Source organism: Pan paniscus, chromosome 4, assembly GCF_029289425.2.
Source record: "Pan paniscus chromosome 4, NHGRI_mPanPan1-v2.0_pri, whole genome shotgun sequence".
Taxonomy (NCBI): domain Eukaryota; kingdom Metazoa; phylum Chordata; class Mammalia; order Primates; family Hominidae; genus Pan; species Pan paniscus.
In genome coordinates this window covers 111,166,825-111,189,381 of record NC_073253.2, presented here as the reverse complement: position 1 = coordinate 111,189,381, position 22,557 = coordinate 111,166,825, and the positions used below count along the sequence as shown (strand labels likewise).

General features: G+C 41.0%; 1 long non-coding RNA gene across 1 annotated transcript; it reads right to left on the bottom strand.

The window, feature by feature from the left end:
• Positions 1-107: 107 nt before the first annotated feature.
• On the bottom strand, positions 108-19,442 carry LOC134730452 (uncharacterized). Its single transcript, XR_010112222.1, has 3 exons — positions 12,056-19,442; positions 11,627-11,767; positions 108-334 (listed from the first exon to the last, which is right to left on the bottom strand). It is a non-coding gene; the product is annotated as an uncharacterized LOC134730452 (long non-coding RNA).
• Positions 19,443-22,557: the final 3,115 nt, after the last annotated feature.

Genomic DNA, 22,557 nt, shown 5'->3' with positions numbered 1-22,557 from the left:
CATTGTTTCAATATCAAAACACTGAAAATAACTCACATACCCATTAATAGAAGATTAAGTAACTGGTCATGCAGCCATATAGTAGAATATATATAGACACTAAAATTATAATGATAAGCTCTATTTATTTCCGTGGTATATATCCATAACATGTTATTTTAAAAAGCAGCATTTAAATATGTTAAAATGGAAAGATTCAATGCATATAAAATATCTGCTTATCACTGGAGTATAGAAATTAAGCCTGTGTTTCACTTTCTTCTTAAAATCTTTTCTCATCCTCTGGATCTTCTGCAACAAACATATGAGGCCAGCATCACCCTGATACCAAAGCCTGGCAGAGACACAATAAAAAAAAGAGAACTTTAGACCAATATCCCTGATGAACGTCGATGCAAAAATCCTCAATAAAATACTGGCAAACCGAATCCAGCAGCACATCAAAAAGCTTATCCACCACGATCAGGTTGGCTTCATCCCTGGGATGCAAAGCTGGTTCAACATACGCAAATCAATAAATGTAATCCATCACATAAACAGAACCAAAGACAAAAACCACATGATTATCTCAATATATGCAAAAGGCCTTTGACAACATTCAATAGTGTTTCATGCTAAAAACTCTAAATAAACTAGGTATTGATGGAATGTATCTCAAAATAAGAAGAGCTATTTATGACAAATCCACAGCCAATATCATATTGAATGGGCAAAAACTGGAAGCATTCCCTTTGAAAACTGGCACAAGACAGGGATGCCCTCTCTCACCACTCCTATTCAACATAGCTTTGGAAGCTCTGGCCAGGGCAATCAGGCAGGAGAAAGAAATAAAGGGTATTCAATTAGGAAAAGAGGAAGTCAAATTGTACCTGTTTGCAGATGACATGATTGTATATCTAGAAAACCCCATTGTCTCAGCCCAAAATCTCCTTAAGCTGATAAGCAACTTCAGCAAAGTCTCAGGATACAAAATCAATGTGCAAAAATCACAAGCATTCCTATACATCAATAACAGACAAACAGAGAACCAAATCATGAGTGAACACCTATTCACAATTGCTACAAAGAGAATAAAATACCTAGGAATCCAACTTACAAGGGATGTGAAGGACCTCTTCAAGGAGAACTATAAATCACTACTCAATGAAATAAAAGAGGACACAAACACATGGAAGAACATTCCATGCTCATGGATAGGAAGAATCAATATCGTGAAAATGGTCATACTGTCCAACGTAATTTATAGATTCAATGCCATCCCCATCAAACTACCAATGACTTTCTTCACAGAATTGGAAAAAACTACTTTAAAGTTCATATGGAATCAAAAAAGAGCCCGCATTGCCAAGACAATCCTAAGCAAAAAGAACGAAGCTGGAGACATCATGCTACCTGACTTCAAACTATACTACAAGGCTACAGTAACCAAAACAGCATGGTACTGGTACCATACAGATATGTACACCAATGGAACAGAACAGAGGCCTCAGAAATAACACCACACATCTACAACCATCTGATCTTTGACAAACCTGACAAAAACAAGAAATGGGGAAAGGATTCCCTATTTAATAAATGGTGTTGGGAAAACTGGCTAGCCATATGTAGAAAGCTAAAACTGGATCCCTTCCTTACACCTTGTACAAAAATTAATTCAAGATGGATTAAAGACTTAAATGTCAGACCTCAAACCATAAAAACCCTAGAAGAAAACCTAAGCAATACCATTCAGGACATAGGCATGGGCAAGGACTTCATGAATAAAACACCAAAAGCAATGGCAACAAAAGCCAAAATAGACAAATGGGATCTAATGAAACTAAAGAGCTTCTGCACAGCAAAAGAAACTACCATCAGAGTGAACAGGCAACCTACAGAATGGAAGAAAATTTTTGCAATCTACCCATGTGACAACGGGCTAATATCCAGAATCTACAAAGAACTTAAACAAATTTACAAGAAAAAAAATCAAACAACCCTATCAAAAAGTGGGCAAAGGATATGAACAGACAGACACTTTTCAAAAGAAGACCTTTATGCAGGCAACAGACACATGAAAAAATGCTCATCATCACTGGTCAGCAGAGAACAGCAAATCAAAACCACAGTGAGATACCATCTCAGGCCAGTTAGAATGGCGATCATTAAAAAGTCAGGAAACAACTGATGCTGGAGAGGATGTGGAGAAATAGGAACACTTTTACACTGTTGGTGGGACTGTAAACTAGTTCAACCATTATGGAAGATAGTGTGGTGATTCCTCAAGGATCTAGAACTAGAAATACCATTTTATCCAGCCATCCCATTACTGGGTATGTACCCAAAGGATTATAAATCATGCTACTATAAAGACACATGCACAGGTATGTTTATTGCGGCACTATTCGCAATAGCAAAGACTTGGAACCAACCCAAATGTCCATCAATGATAGACTGGATTATGAAAATGTGGCATATATCCACCATGGAATACTATGCAGCCATAAAAAAGGATGAGTTCATGTCCTTTTTAGGGACATGGATGAAGCTGGAAACCATAATTCTGAGCCAACTATCACAAGGACAGAAAACCAAACACTGCATGTTCTCACTCACAGGTGGGAACTGAACAAAGAGAACACTTGGACACAGGGCAGGGAACATCACACACTGGGGCCCGTTGTGGGGTGGGGGAATGGGGGAGGGATAGCATTAAGAGAAATACCTAACGTAAATGACAAATTAATGGGTGCAGCAAACCAATATGGCACAGGTATACATATGTAACAAACCTGCAGGTTGTGCACATGTACCCTAGAACTTAAAGTGTAATAAAAAGAAAAAAAAAGAAATTGAAACTTAAGTACAATATGATTCATATAGGTTGCTATTATTATTATCATTATTATTTTAAGTATGAGCTCAGATGACTCAACCTGAAGTAAAGATTCCTAGCAGCTCAGGAGCTCTGCTATGAGAGGAATGTCCATGAAACGCTCGGGCCGACAGTTCACATCTTCTCCTTCTGCCCTTCCTCCGCCTGCCCCAGTGTGCAAGTTGCTCAGAACGCTCAGCTGTGAGCATCTCTCAGCTGTGAGCCGACTCTTCCTAAAATAACTAGAACAGTCCCCTATGTTTTCCACATGGGATATCAGTGCTCTTCTCACATTTTTTTAAGCCTCGATCTTGATATTTTAATTCATTTTCCATTTCATTTCTGTAAGACTTTCCTGGTTGTGAAATGTTAGTGTGGTCAGTTCATGTTTCATTAACTTCCCCTCAAGCCTATGGAGATTTCTAGTTTGCTAAGGACATGTGGATATGGCCAGGCCCACAAATGTTGACTGTACACTGACTCTAACAAAATTCAAGGGGAATTTCCAATGTGGTGAGAAAGGCATGTCCTACTGACAGGAAGAGGGAGGGAAAGGGTGAAGCTGAAACATAAGCAACTTCCTAGGAGCGGCAGTGTCTAAGGAATGCATTAAGGAAGAGGACTGCCAGCTGGGCGCGGTGGCTTATGCCTGTAATCCCAGCACTTTGGGAGGCTGAGGCGGGTGGATCACGAAGTCAGGGGTTCGAGACCAGCCCGACCAACATGGTGAAACCCCGTCTCTACTAAAAATACAAAAATTAGCTGGGCGTGGTGGCGGGCGCCTGTAATCCCAGCTACTCAGGAGGCTGAGGCAGGAGAATTGCTCGAACCCGGGAGGCGGAGGTTGCAGTGAGCCGAGATCACGCCACTGCACTCCAGCCTGGGCGACAGAGAGAGACTCCGTCAAAAAAAAAAAAAGAAAGAAAGAAAGAAAGAAAGACTGCCAAGAACATGGTGCACTTGTTAGTCCCATAGGAGCAGAGCACAGCCTCAGCATTGTTACCTCTGGATAAGAACATGCATGAATTCAGAGACCAGGAAGTTCCAGTCTCTTCAAGGATTAAGTCAGAGAATCCTAAGGGATAAGAGTCTGGCCATACAGTTCCAGGAAGAAGCTCCAACATCTGTTCCATCTGTGTCTGGGCCCAGATTGGGACACCATGAAGCCAACTGTCAAAATGTATTATTTCCCCTGGCCAGAAGCATAGCATCTTTAGAAATGTAAATTCTCCTTGACTTTTCTCCCTATTCCATATGTTGTTTTCATTGTTGGGTTTTGTTTTTCTTCTTATCAGATTTTCTTCCTAACTGCTTCAAACCTTGACCTTGGACACACCTCAAAAAGAAAAATGCTGCCACCACCGATTCTGTGAGCCTGGAAGACGGTAGCTTTGGGAGGCAGGACGAATAAAGTTTTCTTCAAGGTCATATATTACTTCATAGTGGAGCTGGGGTTCTGCAATCCCTGTGGTGCCTAACACAGAGCTTTGTACACAGGAGACATTACAGAAATGTGTATTTGCTAAATGTAGGTGAATTCCTGAAAGTTGTGTGTGAATTCCATTTTTATAAATTGAATAATACTTTTAAAACATATGGGGGGCATGTTTAAAAGAATACTGCATTGGATCATTTTGTAAAATGAATATCTACCTCAATTTATCTATTTTGCCAGCAGAATTAGGTTTATCAGTTTTCCTAAAAACTGAGCTGAAGGATGTGTGCAGTGGCTCATGCCTGTAATCCTAGCATTTTGGGAGTCTGAGGTGGGTGGATCTCTTGAGGCCAGGAGTTCGAGACCAGCCTGGCCAACATGGTGAAACCACATCTCTACTAAAAATACAAAAATTAGCCAGGTGTGGTGGTGCACGACTGTAATCCCAGCTATTGAGGTGGCTGAGGCAAAAGAATCCCTTGAACCCGGGAGGCAGAAGTTGCAGTAAGCCGCGATTGCTCCTCTGTACTCCGGCCTGGGCGACAGAGGGAGACTGTCTCAAAAAACAAAAACAAAAAGTGAGTATGAAAATCCTTTGTTCCTCATCTGCAACATGAAGGGCTTAGACTCTTGGATTGATCTTGATTATTTCTACCAGTACTAAAATTCTGCAGTTTAAAAATCTAAGTCCAATTAACATAAAATTTTGAAAGGTGAGAGATCTGGCCACCTTTGCTGCTTTGAGGTGTAGGAGAAGAAAAATAAATTTTTCTTCAACCCTCATATGTTCTTAGTTAGAACAGCTCCCTGTAACAAAAGGCAGATTAACAAGAGAAAAACAAGCAGATGTTTATTTATATATATATTTCATATATACATGGGAGACTCCCAGGGAACGAGTAGTTTTCAAAAAGGTGGCTTTGAATTCCAGCTAAATAGCATCGTCAACAAATAGTACATTTTTAAGTAGTGACAAGACAAAATGAAAGGATTTTAAGCCTCCAGGGGTGGCAATGCCTGGAAGGCAAATGAATGGCAGATAAAGGCCAGTTAGTAAAGCTCGTCCATATTCGGGTTCATAAGGTTCTAAAACAGTCTCCAGTGCTTAACCTTTATTCTCCCTGGTAGAGAAGCAGGCAGGATATCTTTTGTCTTTGTGAGTCTATATCCTGCTTTTAGGCAAATAGAGGAAGAGCAAAGAGCTTTCCTGAATCTGCTTCTTCTTCATTGCCTTCAGCTCAATCCTTCATATTTTAGGGTGAGATATTCTGGCTTTCCACAAAGGGATAGGGAGAAAAGGCAGTGACTCTTCTCAAGATTTGTATTCTTTCCATTTATTCATGACAAACTCCTTATTGCAATTATATTATCCTGAAACAACAATTATTTGTATCAAGTCAGAACCACCTCTGACATTAGGCAGAGCTCTACTGTGAAGTCAGTAGTGTATTGTTCGTTTTAGATATGTTTAATTCTTAACTAGAAACTAACTGAGCTCTCCTGGATAGAAATAGGATCAATTGAGCATTTCTCCTTCCTGTGGGGGGCTGACTGTAAAAGATATGATGTATCTTAATAGCAAAATCACACAATTAAGGCACTGAGTGTGTATGTGTTCCCACAGGAAAAAAAATCAAGCACATGCTTTCTTGTTTTTTTTTTTCTTTTTTTTTTTTTTTAAATCAGCCCTCTCAGATTGATTGTTTTTTGGTTTTGATTATGTAATTAACTGCAATCAAAGGTACTGATGGATTGTGGTCATTCAGCAAACCTTCTCTTAGACCAAATATCGTGCATACCTTTATAAAATGAAACGGTATGTTGACTCCTATTACAGCTAGCATATTGTCAGGACAAAAAATTCTTGATAATTAACATCTCTCTCTCCAACTTCTTCATTTAAAAAGCACAGTGACTTTAATGCTTTAATAGAAATAGCATGATTTTAAAACATAAGTCGAACAGTTCAGAAAATGCCTACAAAATCCACTATTTAGGTGTAGTGGCCCTTAACTGTGGTGGACTGTGTTACAGACATTTCTCCATGTATATACAGACAGAAAAATGGATGGAAGGAGAGATGGAGATATGGATGGATAGAAAAAAGTAGGAAGGAAAGAAACTCATGCCATATATGTGTTCTGGGTTGAAAAATTTTGTTTTTAAATATTTTCTAATTTTTAAATAGTTTTACACTTACAGAAAAGTCACAGAGGTAGTACCAAGGGCATAAGGGAACCCTCACAGTTTCTCCTATTGTTAATGTCTTACATTAGTATATTAAATACATTAGTCAGTTAAAACTACTGAATAAATATTGATATACTATAATTAACTAAAGTCCACACTTCATTTGAATTTCTTTTCATCTGCTTTTCTTTTTCTGATCCAGGATTCTATCCAGGATACCACATCATATTAATCATTGTGTCTCCTTGGACTTCCCTGGGCTGTGACAGTTTCTCAGACTTTCCTTGTGTTTGATGACCTTGACAGTTTTTAGGAGTACAAATCAGGGTACTTTGGAGACTGGCCCTCAATTTGTCTATGTTATTGTCATGATTATATTTGGGGTTATGGATTCGTGGGAGGAAGAGAACAGAGGTAAAGCATCATTCTCATCTTATCATATCAAGGGTGCATGCCATGAACACAACTTATCACCAATGCTGGGCTTGATTCCAGGGCTAAGGCAGTGTTTGTCAGGTTTCTCCACTCTTTGTTCCCCTTTCTATACTGTACTTAACGGATGGAAGTCACTGTGTGCAGCCTGGACTTAAGGGACAGGATGTTATGCTTTACCTACTTGAGGGGGACAGTGCATACATACATTACTTGGAATTCTTTTGTACAGATTTGCCTATTCTTATTTATGTATTTATTTATTTACTCAATATATTTATTTGTGTCAGTATGGACACAAGGATATGTATTTTATTATTTTGGTTATAATCCAATACTGTTATTTATTTTGTTGCTCAAATTGTTTCAGCTTTGGCCATGAGGAGCTCTTTCGGTTGGCTTCCGAGTCCAGGTGACATATATCCGTTGTTTTGTTATTTGAGCATCTCCTTACTTTCTGGCACCATGGGACGCTGCAGGCTCAGCCCTGCCCCAGCTCTAGTATCAGCTGTTTCTCCAGGGAGCCCTGTTTCCCTTTATTGTAGAATGGCATTTGGAATACAAGATCTGTGTGCTGGGTGTCCTTATTGCCCTATAGGGTAGCACTTCTTCTTGTTTTGCTTCTTCTAGACCCTCTCAGCTGGCAGAGCAAAGAAACATGTGTGTATACTAACCAGTGTATATATGTGTATAGGGAAAATTCTCAAACCATGTTCTTCCGCTGTTCTCACATCACCACAACAATCATCAACAGAGATGAAGATGTCTGTGACCAAATGTGTGCGGGTTTCCCTCACACACCAAGCAGTGGACACCAGCTGGGTATCCTCCAATTCAGTTCTGACACTGTCTACACAGAGATAGCATCAGATCCCACAGGGTGAGGGCTCAGTCCCAACACTGCCCTAATCCTTCCCTTTGAGGTGCAAGTCTGGGGCCCCTAGAACATCTGACCAACTGGCTTCAAGTTGGGGTTCCCATGACCCCTTCTGGTTTTGAGTAATTTGCTAGGCTGGCTCACAGAACTCACGGAAACACGTATGTTTACCAGTTCATTACAAAGAATATTTTAAAGTATTTAAATAAACAGCTAGAGGAAGAGATACAAAGGGCGAGGTCTGGAAGGGCCCTGAATGTAGGAGGTTTTGTCCCCGTGGAGTTGGGGTGCACCACCCTCCCAGCACATGGATGAGTTCTTCACCTTTCTATCGGCCTCTAGGTGTTCAGCTCTCTGGAAGCTCCCCAAACCCTATCCTTTGGGGTTTTTAATGGAACCTTCATTATAGGCAAAATTAACAACCACGTAGAAAGGTGATTGGACAAAAAGGGTGTGATCTCATATGTGAATTCATACACTGACGAGGAAAGCCAGGGAGGCCAGACCTGTTCAGATTCTTCTTGGCCTCTCTGTGCAGCATTCCTTCCTCCAGAGTATGGGGCAGGAGCCTCTCTGGAAGCAGGGCCTTTTGATCCACAACCAGATTAGAGTCCTGCCTTCAGCAGGCAAGAGGAGGACAGGAAAAGGGGAGAGAGAGAGAGATTCAGTTTTCTGAGGCCTGAAGTGCCCCAAGATTATAACAAAAGACTGTAACAAGTGTAACAAGGGCTATGGGAGTTATGAGCCAGGAACTTCGGACAAAAGCCTATTTCATACATGTATGATGATTATATATATACACATACATAATATATATTATGATTATACATAATCATAGTATCACAATAAGCATAGGTATAAATATTTCTATATATATCCAGCTGTATCTATATTCAGCTAAACATGAGTTCCCGCAGATGTCTCCAATTCTAATCCATTACCACATGTTTTGTAGATAATACAACTATGGAGAAGTATAAAGAGAATCTGATTTTCCCCTTTTCTACGTAACTCACTTTTCCTATCAATTTTCTTATCTTGAAATTTAGCAACTACAGCAGACCCTATATTGGAGTGAATTTGTGTACATATGGACATATGTACATATGTACATTTTTCTTGCATCTCCTGGGCCCTTTCAGCCTGCAGACTCAAGATTTTGTTTACATCTACAAAGTTTATTTAAAAAATCATATTCTTAAATATGTTTGGGGTTCTATTTATTCAGTTCTGTACTTTAGAAATACTAAGTGTGTGACTGTTGAAGTTCCTTTATCTATCTTCCATAACTATCACATTCTCTAGAATCAATTTTTATGTCCTTTGTTTTTTTCTGTCTCATGGTATGATTTTTCTTAAGCTCTTTTTTTCTTTCTTCCTAATCTTTCTTTCTTCCATTCCTCCCTTCCTTCCTGCAACTCTTCTAAAGTATAATTATTTTTTCTTTTATTTCTTTTTGAGTTATCCAGGTCTTTTTATTTTCTTCTCTCTTATGTTCTTTAAATTCTCACATCTGTTCTTCGAGTTCTCTTTTTAGAGAAATCATACTATCTAACATTTCTTCGAAACTCTACAGGGCTTAATTAATTCCTATGTCTTTGAGCGCATTTTGCTGTTTTCCTCTCTCACTCCTTTTTTAGGAGGTATCTATGTATATGTGCCATGTTATTCATTTAAAATCGTTGCTTATATTGTCAACCGGGGTCAAAAAATAGTGTGAGGAGGGGTAAGAGAGTGAACTAGGGCAGCTGTCTTCTTTGTCTCAGATTATTTCAATAATATCTTATTTCTTTTGGAAGCATGTCTTTTTTTAATTTTTAGATGTTAGCATTCAAGAGGCAATGTGGCACCCCAAGCTTTAAGACCCAGGCTCTGTGTGCAGGTATCCGAAGAGCAGGTCCTCAAATGTGGACTCATGTGATCTCCCCAGACAAGGAGGCTTGATGTGGGTGAGGGTGGCACATCAGCAAAGCTCTCCAGCCCCACGGCCCAGCGTCCTGTGGTTCCTAAACTGTCTCGAGGGATTCCCTGCTTCTCCGCTGGACCATCTACATCCTTAGGAATGACCACGCTAAAAGATTTTTTTAAGATAAACCTTTCTACAACATAACAATTCCTTGCAAGGAAATGTTTCCAGCTAAAGATCTTAGAAGGTAGGTTGAATTTTCACTTTTCTCCCTCACTTTGCTTTCACAGTATTTCAAGTATGCTTTCAGTTTGTGGCCTAGACTTAAGACCATTTCGTTGTTTTATTGAAGATAGAGGGTTTTTTGTTTTGTTTTGGTTTTGGTTTGCAGCGGTGGGAAGATCTTTTTGTTTCTGTCCTATTATTGTTAGATTTTTGAGTCAGTTTTGAGGAGAATGGTGTACTAAGAACGCTTATTCAATTATGTTTAACTGGAACACATAATTATTTCTTAAGTATTTCTTTTCCAAATTGATGAAGCTAGATATTTCAAACACTGGTTGAATGTGCATTTATCAAAACAAATTGTCAATGTGCTTAAAAGTTTTCAGGGAATAACATCAGAACTCCTCAGCCTAATTTTCAAGGCCTAGTTTGCTTCTCAAACAACACACCCACCACTCCCTCTCTGCAGCCCTCCACTCCTGAAAGCCTGATCTTTACTTCCTTTAATAAGCCAATTCATTCCAGCTCCTGTACTCTTGCTTACATAATGCCAGGTGATGTAATATATATGACCAGCCCTGAAATAAGTATGGTGATTTAGCTTGTTAGTTATTTTTTACATTCACTTGATGAAAGTGGATTAAATGAGGGGAAAAGGCTATTGTAAAGGTTACCACAAAATTGTTTCTATTTGGCTGCAAACTCTGGGATTCCTGCATTGAAAACTTTGATGATCATCAAACCAGAGATAGGTAGGGCAGCATCCTCCCCGCTTTGCAAATGGAAATTGAATCCCTGGATTTTTAATATTCCTGCCGGACTGTTAATGTACAGGGAACTCTCATGGATAGTCTACATTCTTTATAAATTAATAAACCCTCTATTGAGGATACTTTCGTCTTTGAAGATGCAGCCCACAGAATACAATAAATCGTTTCATTTTTATTTGGTAATGTGATTTTTATTGAGCAATGAATCCTTTGTATATAAGTCAGAAGTTTATTGAATAAAAAGGAAATGTCTTAATAGTAAGCACTTGTATCATCATGGCATAAATAAGCTTTGAAGTTTCACTTTAAGAACTTTGTTCTACTATATTTAGTGGTACTGAAAAGTAGTCGAGGGATCTACAAAGCAGACAAGCTTTAGGAAAACATTTTAAGGTTTTTGCAGAATAATTTAAATTTAATTTTAACAGAAGACGGAATTCTTTGGGATTTTTTTACTTGGGGTGAATAAAAGCAAGCATGCAAGTGCTAGGTCAAAAGACATGGCATTTACTGTTGGAGAGTAAGTACTATTGCTTTACAGGCCATTCAGAGATAAGCCTTGTGGCTAAACATTGCATAAACTTGACCTTGGCTCACAGATTTTAGCTTCCATACTTTACTCTTCCCATCTCAAAAGAATAACCAGTCGTGATTACCATGACTGCACTGTTAGGAATGACTAACACCATTTTTCCCGTTTATTTACCCCATTGGGTCATATTATCTTAAGGAACACTGCATAACTGTGTGTGATGCCGGTGACTCCTTGGCCATCAGTGGAACACAGTCGGTCTGAACTTGCATGCATGCCACATGAATGTTCTAGATCGCCATATGCAGCTGTGACACTGGTCAAAGCAGCATGTCATGTTTCTAATAAGCCTGTATGTTATTATAATACAGAACATACAGTCATAATACAGAACAGGTCACTTACCTTAGTTTGCACATGCTGCTCTTTGTAGTCAGCTCCTTCCCTTATTCCCAACCTTTGATAACCACTGTTCTTCATCCCTATAGTTTTGTCTTCTCCAGAATGTCGTCTAAAAGGACTCATACGGTATGCAGCCTTTGGGATCTGGTTTATTTCAATGAACAAAAATGCATTTGAGATTCCTCCATGTTGTTGGATAAAATCACTTAATATTCATATTCATATACCACACCTGCATAGTTTAGATTCTGCTCTGGGGAATCCCTTGAATACTGTTATTAGCTTTTTTATTGCTGTATAACAAATTACCATAAACTTACAGGCTTAAAACAATTCCCATTATAACCTCAAAGTTTCCAAGGGTCTGGAATCCATCCTCTGTCTAAGGTCTCACCAAGTTGCAACCAATGTTGTCCAGGGCTACAGTCTCACCTGAGGCTTATGGTCCTCTTCTAAGCTCATTGGCTGTTGGCAGAATTCCGCTGTAGGACCAAGGCCTCTGTTGTCTTGCTGGCTGTCAGCTGAGCATCTCTCTCAGCTCCTCAGCTATCTCAGGCTGCTGCTTCCTGCCATGTGGCCCACTCTACAACACAGCTATTTGCTTCTCCGAGGCTAGCAAAAGTATGTTTCTCTTGCTTCAAATCTCTACCTGCCCCAAATGCTTGGACCCTACCCTCTTTTTAAAAGCTTGCCTGATTAGACTGGATCCACCCAGGAAAATATTCCTCTTTGTTAATTCAAAGTCAACTGGGTAGGAACCTTAATGACATGTACAAAAATCACTTTACCTTTGCCACATAATGTAATCTAGTCACAGAAGTAAAGTCGTATCATATTCCCACACATTGCCCACACAACGGGGAGGGGATTATTCAGGGTTTGTACACTAGGATGTAGGGATCTGGGGGACTATCTTAAACATTCTACGTATCATAATATCCTACTCCTTCCTACCAATTTAAATGCTTCTCAAAATCTCTCTCACATCCCACTTCTTTACAAAGTCTTTCAATGCTCATTTTCGTAGCTAACAAAATTGAGTCTCAGAGAGTATATGACAATGACTCCACTGATTAACAGCAGAGCCAGTATCACAGAGTTATTTCACCTCTGTAGCCGTTACTTTCTGCATAGCAAAGGTAGGAGTTTAATGTGAAAATTTCTCAGGTGTCCCTGGCTCTAACAGCTATAGATGCAAGTGGGATGGCTCTGCGGTGAGAAACTGGGCAGGTCATTATGGGGGAACGGAGCAGTTCAACTTTCATCTTATTCACATATTGTCATACCAAGTAAAATTTTGTGTGAACCAAAATTTCAAGAGCTTCAGAAAAGGAGCTTGAACACCAAGGATTTAGCCTAGCCTCATTTTATGGATTAGAAACATAAGGACCTTTCTTACTCAACATGTCCACTTCTGGGAAGTGAGATGAAAGCCTTAATTGAGGGGTTGATTTGAGTCAGTACAGAGAACAATGGGCTTCTCACAAAAGTAAAGCACAGATTAGGTGTGAAGATGTCCGTGTCTTAATTCTTAGAATTTGTAAGTGTTGTTTTATATGCTAAAAGGTGCTTGGCAAAAGTGATTCAGTGAAGGATCTTCAGATGGGGAGATTACCTTGGGTTATCCTGGGGGGTTCTATGTAATCACAGGAGGCCCTAGAAGAGGGAGGCAGAAGATCAGAGAAAAAGAAGGCAATATGAAGAGCAGCAGACAGAGATTTGAAGATGCTATACTCCTGACTTGGAACATGGAGAAAGGGGCCATAAGCCAGGGAATGTAAGGAATGCAGCTCTAGAAACTGGAAAAGACAAGGAAAATAGTCTCTCCTGGAGCCTCCAGGAACCAGCCTTTCACTTCGCCTTTAGAGCAGTGAAACTGATTTTAGATTTCTGACCTCCTGCAAGAGAATAAACTTGTCTTGTTTCAAGCTGCTAAACTTGTAATAATCTGTTTCAGCAATAGGACACTGATATGTTAGGCATTAGGAGAGAAGTGTATGTCCAGGGGATATGTTAAAATAGAACAGGGATTCTCAAACTTTTTTGACTGCAACTTTTGATAAGGAATACATTTTACATCAATATCCAATATTGTCAGAAGCGTGTGAACCAGAGCAACTCCATCTTAAACGGGAGCTGGGTAAAATGAGGCTGAATCCTACTGGGCTGCATTCCCAGATGGTGAAGGCATTCTAAGTCACAGGATGAGATAGGAGGTCAGCACAAAATACAGGTCATAAAGACCTTGCTGATAAAACAGGTTGCAGTTGTTAGATATGAGTTCTAAATTTCTTTTCAAAGAATCAATATATCAGTATGTTCAATTCTTTGCCTTCTACTTTTAAACTTAACTTCCTCGTAAAGCAACCTTTTTCGATCACCTGCCCCACCCTCACTAATTCCGATTACCTACTCCACCCTGACTCATTCCGATTACCTGACGCACCCTGACTCATTCCGATTACCTGCTCCACCCTGATTCATTCCGATTACCGGCTCCACCCTGACTCATTCCTGTTACCTGATGCACACTGACTCATTCCGGTTACCTGCTCCACCCTGACTCATTCCAATTACCTGCTCCACCCTAACTCATTCCAATTACCTGATGCACCCTGACTCATTCCAATTACTTGCTCTGTCATAACCATTTTTCCCGCCGCACCACTCACCCCGTCGATCTCTTTAAATTAGCCAATCAGAATTAGTTTAGCCTGCACGGTCTAACCCTGGCCAATAGCAGAACGACACAACAACGGGGGCCACGTGCGTCAGGGATAAGGACCCCTTCCCCTCCCTTGTCCAAGTGTGCGCTCATCGTTGCTCCATCTGTAAGGGTGCACCCTTCTATAGAAGTAACTTGCCTTGCTGAGAATTAAAAACAAACATTTATTTTCGAGTACTATTTCTTTTGTGGCACCGAAACTTTATAACACAGTAAAAGAGCCAGCCAAAACCCACCAAAACCAAAATGGCAACGAGAGTGACTTCTGCTCTTCCTCACTGCTACAATCCCACCAGCACCATGACAGTTTACAAATGCCATGGCAACATCAGGAAGTTACCCTATATGGTCTAAAAAGGGGAGGCATGAATAATCCACCCCAAATAACCATAAAAATGGACAACCAGCAGCTCCCGGGGCTGCTTTGTCTATAGAGTAGCCATTCTTTTATTCCTTTACTTTCTTAATAAACTTGCTTTCACTTTGCACCACGGACTAGCCCTGAATTCATTCTTGCACGAGATCCAAGAACCCTCTCTTGGGGTCTGGGTTGGGACTCCTTTCTGGTAACAATATGACTAAACATACGGTTGTGCACACACACAGAATAAAAAATCTTGCAAATCAGTATTATTCCACAAAATATATTGATATTTTCCGTATTATTTTATTCTATTCCATTATTTCATTTTTTAAAAAATATTGGTTAGGACCCGCTAAATTGATTGCATAATCCCTTAATTAGTATCTAACACTGGCATTCAAGGAAGAGAGTAGACTCTGAGAAGTGTAGACTGGGATCCAACTGAGAGGGGCTTTAAATGTCAGCCTCTTGACAGCATAGGATAAATGCCTCTTAGTAGCTCATAGTTGGTGCCACTGCCATCAGGGCCCTAACAAAGTACAGACTATATACCAAGTGTTTCTCTAGAACTCTGAATTCTCTCTGTCAGTAGTTCTCAACTGAGGTTGGCTTTGCAACCCAGACTCATTCCGATTACCTGATGCACCCTGACTCATTCCGATTACCTGATGCACCCTGACTCATTCCGATTACCTGATGCACCCTGACTCATTCCGATTACCTGATGCACCCTGACTCATTCCGATTACCTGCTCCACCCTGATTCATTCCGATTACCTGATGCACCCTGACTCATTCCGATTACCTGCTCCACCCTGACTCATTCCGATTACCTGATGCACCCTGACTCATTCCGATTACCTGCTCCACCCTGACTCATTCCGATTACCTGCTCCACCCTGACTCATTCCGATTACCTGATGCATCCTGACTCATAGTTGTCATAACAATGTTGGGCAGTGTCTGGAGATATTTTTGCTCTTATGACTTGGAGGGGGGGCTGTTGTTGGCATCTAGTGGGTAGAAACCAGGGATGCTGCTGCTAATCATCCTGCAATGCACAGGACACCCCCCAACAATGATGAATTATCCAGCCCAAAATGTAAGTGCAGAGGTTGAAAGATCCTGCTCTGGCTGGATCTTCTCTCAGTCAGTTGTGTCCAGCAGTTCAATCTCTTTTGAAATCCTTCCCCAGCTGTGTCCTCCCTGTGCTCCAAAACTATGCCTCTCCTACCTGGTGTAAAACATCACAAGCTCTTATGAATTAGGCTTTTGATAAGTGATGGCTGCATTAAAAAGAGTGTATTATATAGTGAATCTGAAAGTGGTGATTGTGGATATGTGCAAAAGATCATCTTGGCACATGGTGGCCTATTCCAGGTTGCCACTGTCAGACTACTAAACAAGCAAATCTGCAAATTGTTTCAAATCTCCAGAACTACAGGGTAGCTAATTTCTGTCATCTAAACATGCATTTTAGGTTGGTAGATTTTACTGCAGTCACATTTAAAGTACATTTAAAGATCATTTGAACAGGGCATAGGTAGTACTGGTCCAGTGAAAACTGAAAAGATAATGACTTCCACATTATAAAGCTGTTTAGAAGCTCTTTTTGTGCAAAAAATAACTTTACCAGTGTCTCAATCCTATGTGGTCCATTGTAGGGCACTAGAAAGCAGCTTAAAGGTAGAAGGAAAAGTCAGTAACCAGCGTCTGTTGTTTCTACAAATAACCAGCATAAAATATATCACATGTATGGGAAATAATATCTAATTAAAGCCAACATGGGACAACTTTCTGGGAGGCCAGGCCACATTCACAGGGCCAGCTCATTGGAGTGGGGGTAGGGATAGAGTGGTGGTGGCGGTTAGTGTCAAAGGATGGAATATGAAAATAATCTATTTTAGCCTCCATATTGAGGGGAGAGGTCTTTGAAAAACATGAACATGTATTGCTAATAATTCTAGAATAAAAGTTTTTTAGGTTTGTGTATAGTATCTCTTCTGGTTTCATTGGAACATGAAAGAACCTATAAAAATAAACTCCAGGAAGTGGAAGGTAAACTACAAAGGGAGTTTTAAATGTAAAAATTAGAATCTCTGCCCCTTCAAACTAAAACAGCTTCACTGTGGAAAATACTCTGATCTTAATTTCTGTGCTGCAATATGCAGTCTCTCCCCAACCCTAAGAGAGACTGGAGTAGTGCTGAGGAAAGGTCTTAGCACACCAAAATTCGGGAGCTTGAGTAGTTAAGAACGGTATCAGAGAGAGAAGGTTCCAGATGAGCATGTTCCAAGGAACAAACACTTGAAAGTGAAAAACTATTTACTAACCAGTGACTTGTTCCTTCTGTATTTGTATGGTCTTACTGCTGAGGCAAAGGCATGTAAGTTAAAAAAAAAAAGCCACAATTTTATGAAATGCTGAACTTCTTTGTGTTTGGCACATGCTAAGCACTCTATATGGCATGTAATCATCACAATAGTTCTATGAGGTAAGTACCACTGGCATTCCTATTTACAGATGAGAAAACAGACTTACAGAGATTATTTGGTTTAATTAAAAGACCAAACTAGGTTTAGAAATCATGTGTTTTGACTCTAGAAGCCATGTAATTAATCACCCTCTGATATGCAGGACATGGAATTCTTTCAAACACTGACAATGGTTTATTTTATGATGGGCTCAAAGTAAAGGGACTTGTTAAGGTGTGGATGGTTGAAACATTGGATATCAGTGAGTTTCTTTTTATTTTCTTTTTCTTTTTTTTTTTTTTTTTGAGACGGAGTCTTGCAGTGTTGCCAGGCTGGAGTGCAGTGGCGCGATCTCTGCTCACTGCAACCTCCACCTCCTGGGTTCAAGTGATTCCCCTGCCTCAGCCTCCTGAGTAGCTGGGACTACAGGCGCCCACCACCACGCCCAGCTAATTTTTTGCATTTTTTAGTAGAGACAGGGTTTCACCATGTTGGCCAGAATGGTCTCGATCTCCTGACCTCATGATCCACCTGCCTCGACCTCCCAAAGTGCTGGGATTACAGGCCTGAGACACCACAGCCAGCCATCAGTAAGTTCCTTTTTATCTTTTTCCCAATCCTATTCATTTTACTAAGCAATCTATTATAGAAGCTAGTTATAACATAGAAATTATATTTCCCAAATCCTGTGATCTTACACAGGCAAGTTACCTAGTATATAATAGGTTTTATATATATATATGCAGTGGGTAACTTGATTATATATATATATAGTGTGAGGAGGCAGAGTATGTTAAATGTTTTGGTTTTGGCATCTCACTGAGTGAGCTGTATTGTCAGTAGTAGCAGAGTCCTAATGAAATCTGTCTCCAAAATGGCTGTGATTTCCACTAGATGAGCCATTATAGCTACTATTTATGGTACTCTGAAAGACACTCTTTTGGTCAGACTTCAATGAGCTGTGGAGTAACGGTGGATGCAAACTCCTTTCTTTGCCTACTGGTCTCCTGATTTGAGGAGTCAGAAGGACTAGAAGGCAGCTGTAGACTGATGTGACTCTCGTTCTGCTTGAAAGCAGCATTTCCTTTTTGGGAACCAAGGCTTCTATACCCATAGATCCTAGACTTGTGAGGACCAGAAGCACAAATTTCCCAAGTGGATCACTGGGAGAAGTGGGGCCGCTCCTACTTTTACATCTTGATGCCTGGACTTACGGAGTCTACCTACTGGAGACACAGCACCATATATTTGTTATTATTTAGGGTATATGTTACATCCTATAGAATATGTCCCTCTTCACAAGGTATCATCTCCAAGCTGGTGTTCAGGTGTCCCTTTAAAAGGCCATTTCATTACTCTATCAATCCAGCAGCTTCTAGGTTTCGGGGCTTGTGACAAGACCAGTCAATCAGTCTCATTGGTCTGTATTCACTGCTGTACCTCCTTTGTTGTAAAGTGAATTCCTTGGTCCTTTGTGAGGTTATGTAGGATCCTAGGTAGGTGGATCAAACCCTTTGTAGGTCCTTGGATAGTGTTGTTGGCTGAGGCCATGCAGCCAGGAAAGGAAAGTTCATATCCAGAATATGTATCAATTCCAGTCAGAATTAATTTGCTCCCTTTTCAAGATGGAAGGCATCCAAAGTTACTTGCCACCAAGTGGCTGGTTTCCTCAAGCGAAGGTGCTGAATCAGGGGCTGAGCCTTGCTCTCTGTTACTGGTAGTTGGGATATTTGACACAAGCAGTAGCTCAGTCAGCCTTGGTGAGCAGAAGCCCCTGCTGTTAGGACCATGTGCAGCCTCCATCCCTGTCGCTATGGCTTCTCTACTCAAGTTCCTATTGTGCCAACACTGCAGTGGCCAATAACAGAGGCAGAGTGACATTCTAGTGAGTCTTTCTGTCTATTTGATTGTGTAAGCACCTCTTTGTGATAGATGCTCTCTGTCAGGTAACATACGATTCAGACTTTTCAGATACCAAACAAAAAGAAAGATTGTACTTTCATGCTTATTCCCATAGATTCACCCACATGCCTCCTATCCAAACCTCCTTGTTCCTGATCTTCGGATCCATTAACTAACCAGCCAAGCCATTAGCTATTGCCTATGCTTCCATAAGTACTCTTACCTTGGGCCACTTTTACTTTCATACCCAGTGGATGCCCATGTGCACAACTCAAAAGTTCTGCCCATTGGAAGCATTTCTCCTCACCATTGTCTTACCCAGGAGCTGAGGGAAACGCATTGGTCAACAGTGGAAAATGAAACTGGGGCCAGGACTTGTGCAGCTAACGTGTGCACTCTGGTACCATTCTTTCCCATGTACACCACTTGCATCTTAGCAGAGATTTTTGCTGGGTCTGCCTAGCCTTATGATTTTGTGGGCTGGACAGATCTCAGGTCAGTTCTGGAAGCATGATCACTTGTGTCAACCAGGGCGCAGTAGCACCCAAGGAATTGTTTTTCAAATGGTTTATAATTTTCTACTATGGGTGTCATGGCTTGGTTGCAGAATTCTAGGGGGCCTATGTTGTTATTCTCCAACTGGAACATGCCCAGAAACACCACATGACACCCTTTCCCATCACTGACAGCTCTAATATCATTGGGTTTGTTAGGTAGTATGGTCCAAGAGGAAGAATCATTTGCCTCGTGGCCTGGACCTACTGCAGAGTCCTTTTTTGTTCTGAGACTCATTCGGAGCTGGATGCTATTTGTGTAAATGGGTTGGAATAGTGTTCTCTGTATGAAATATGCTGCCTCCAGAATCTGAAGGGGCCTACCAACCACTGTGCTTACTTCTGAGTGGGGAAGTTATGAAATACAATATTCCTTTGACAGGGATATCATAGACCTTTGGATCCCAGACCCCTGAATCTTTATGGGGTTTCTCTTTCAACCACTGAGGGCATGTATCTTACCGAGGCCTTTGATATGTTTGTAATTTCTTGTTCATGCAGTCCAAATCACACAATTTTATCAATCTGTGGACTAATGTGATATAATGTCCAGAGGATCCAGATCCTTTGACTATATTATGATGACGGGCAGATGAGTTAACATTTATAGTTGACAGTTGTGCATCCAAAGTGAATGTGAACTTTCTAGACTTCCCTCCTATAAGGGATGGGAAAGAAGGCATTTCCCAGATCACTGGCCACATACCAACTATCTGAGGGCCTTATTAATCTGTCCTAACAAAGATAATACATCTGCCACAGCAGGTATAATTGGCCAATTTGCAGTAGTCCACAGTCATCCTCCAGGATCCATCTGTAGGGAGCAGACTGGTCAATTAAGTGGGACATGATGGAGACCCATTCCTGAATCCTTTTAGGTCTTTAAACATGGCATTAATCTCTGCCCTTGTCCCCAAGTTACAATATTGTTATTTACTTATTATCCTGGCTAAGAGTGGTGTAGGGGCAGTTTCAAAGATTCCACTTAGTATTCCTTTCTACTGTATCTTTTATCCCACAGACTAGGGAACCACTGTAAGGTTTTACCAAACACTCATACTAGTTAGATATATTTGAGGATAAGGAAAATATAATAACCATGAGGTGGACCTGTGGACCCAGTGGACTCAATATAAACTAGACCTGGGCCAGGACTAAATGTATTACCCAGCCCTCCTATGTTCCCAGTGTAATCGGGGAAGGGGCGATGATGATGGTTGGTCCCTGGGAATCAATGGCAACTTGGAAAATGTGCCCAATAATTCCCAATACATTGGGTTTTCCATTACCCAGTGCACAGTTACCCAAGAAAGTCCCTTCAGGGGTGCATTTGTGGTGGTATTGCAGGGTGCTTCCTCCTGGAGATTTGGCGTTTCTGTTAATCAATGAGTTCTGGATCTGAGAACTGGCTCAGAACCAGACACTAGTAAAGGGTTCATGACTTTTTATTCCAGCAGCTGCTCTCAGCCTCCTGATGATCCATTCTTGATTTCTTTTGGTTGTACAGATTAGGCAATGTCTTTACTGGCTGCCCATCTATCTTACATCTACTGAAGCCATGTTCCATTAAACATCTCTATAGCAAACTGCAGACCGTAACACTTGGCTGACACCTTGCAATTCATTAAGATAACTTATCCACTTTTCTCCCGGCAGTGAAGTGCACGACCTAACCGCTGTTATTTCAGGACCCCATCGTCCCTATTATTATCAGAGCACCCAGTTCTGTAACATTTCCTACCCTCAGCCCTGGCCTTCAGAGGACAGCCACTTCTGAGCTTCTGAATGATGCTGATGCCCCTTTAAACAGCACATTCTTTATTGCTTTGGTAAACAGTCACCTCTGGGCCTTCCTGCCTTACACAGTATGTTCACTCTAGCACACATACTTCTCTGAGCCTTTTGATCTCTTGGCTGCCTTAGTAGTTCTGGTTATACTTCACTTAGCTAGGCCTAAGTAAGTGGCTCAGGCTTTCTCCAAGCTTCCCAAAATTACCCTAGCCACGGGTTAGCACTGTCTTGCCAGATTATTATATCTCTTATCATTGGAAAGTGCTTAAATAACCTCTCATTCAACTTTATGTTCCTTCCCCCTTGACCCAGAACCCTAAGGATCCAGGCCCACCTGTACTCTTTCAGCTCCTCCAGGTTTGTTTTGGCAAAGTTCTACAGCCAAACTTAAGCCCTGGGGCTGCTCCTCAGCCTTTCCTGTCCTCCAGCTGCAGGAGATGAGAGTTTTTATATGCTGCCAAGGAGGCCCTCTGGCCTTCATAAATAGCCTTGCTTGGTGATTAATTACTGTCAGCATTTCTCTATACAGTGATTGCCCAGAAAAGCCATCCAATCCCATGCTCTTTACAATTACTACTTCCCTTGCACTTCTCAAATGCCTGAAACATTGTTCGTATCAGGGCATTCCCAGTATCCCATCCCAGTTCACCACCAGTGAAAGTTTCCACAATTACATTGTTATAGCATGCAAATGGTTTTACTGCCACCAGTAATAGGGTCCTCCATTGCCAGCCTGCCAATGCTGATCCAGCTCCAAAATGTCATTTTAGAATCTGCTTCTGGCTGGGTGTGGTGGCTCATGCCTGTAATCCCAGCACTTTGGGAGGCCGAGGTGGGTGAATCACCTGAGGTCGGGAGTTCGAGACCAGCCTGACCAACATGGCGAAACCCTGCCTCTACTAAAAATACAAAATTAGCCAGGCATGGTGGCGCATGCCTGTAATCCCAGCTACTCAGGAAGCTGAGGCAGGAGAATCACTTGAACCTGGAGGTGGAGGTTGCAGTGAGCCAAGATCACGCCACTGCACTCCAGCCTGGGCAACAAGAGCAAAACTGTCTCAAAAAAAAAAAAAAAACGTTGCTTCTTCAGACCATTCTTGGCAATAACTGCTTTGATGAACTTC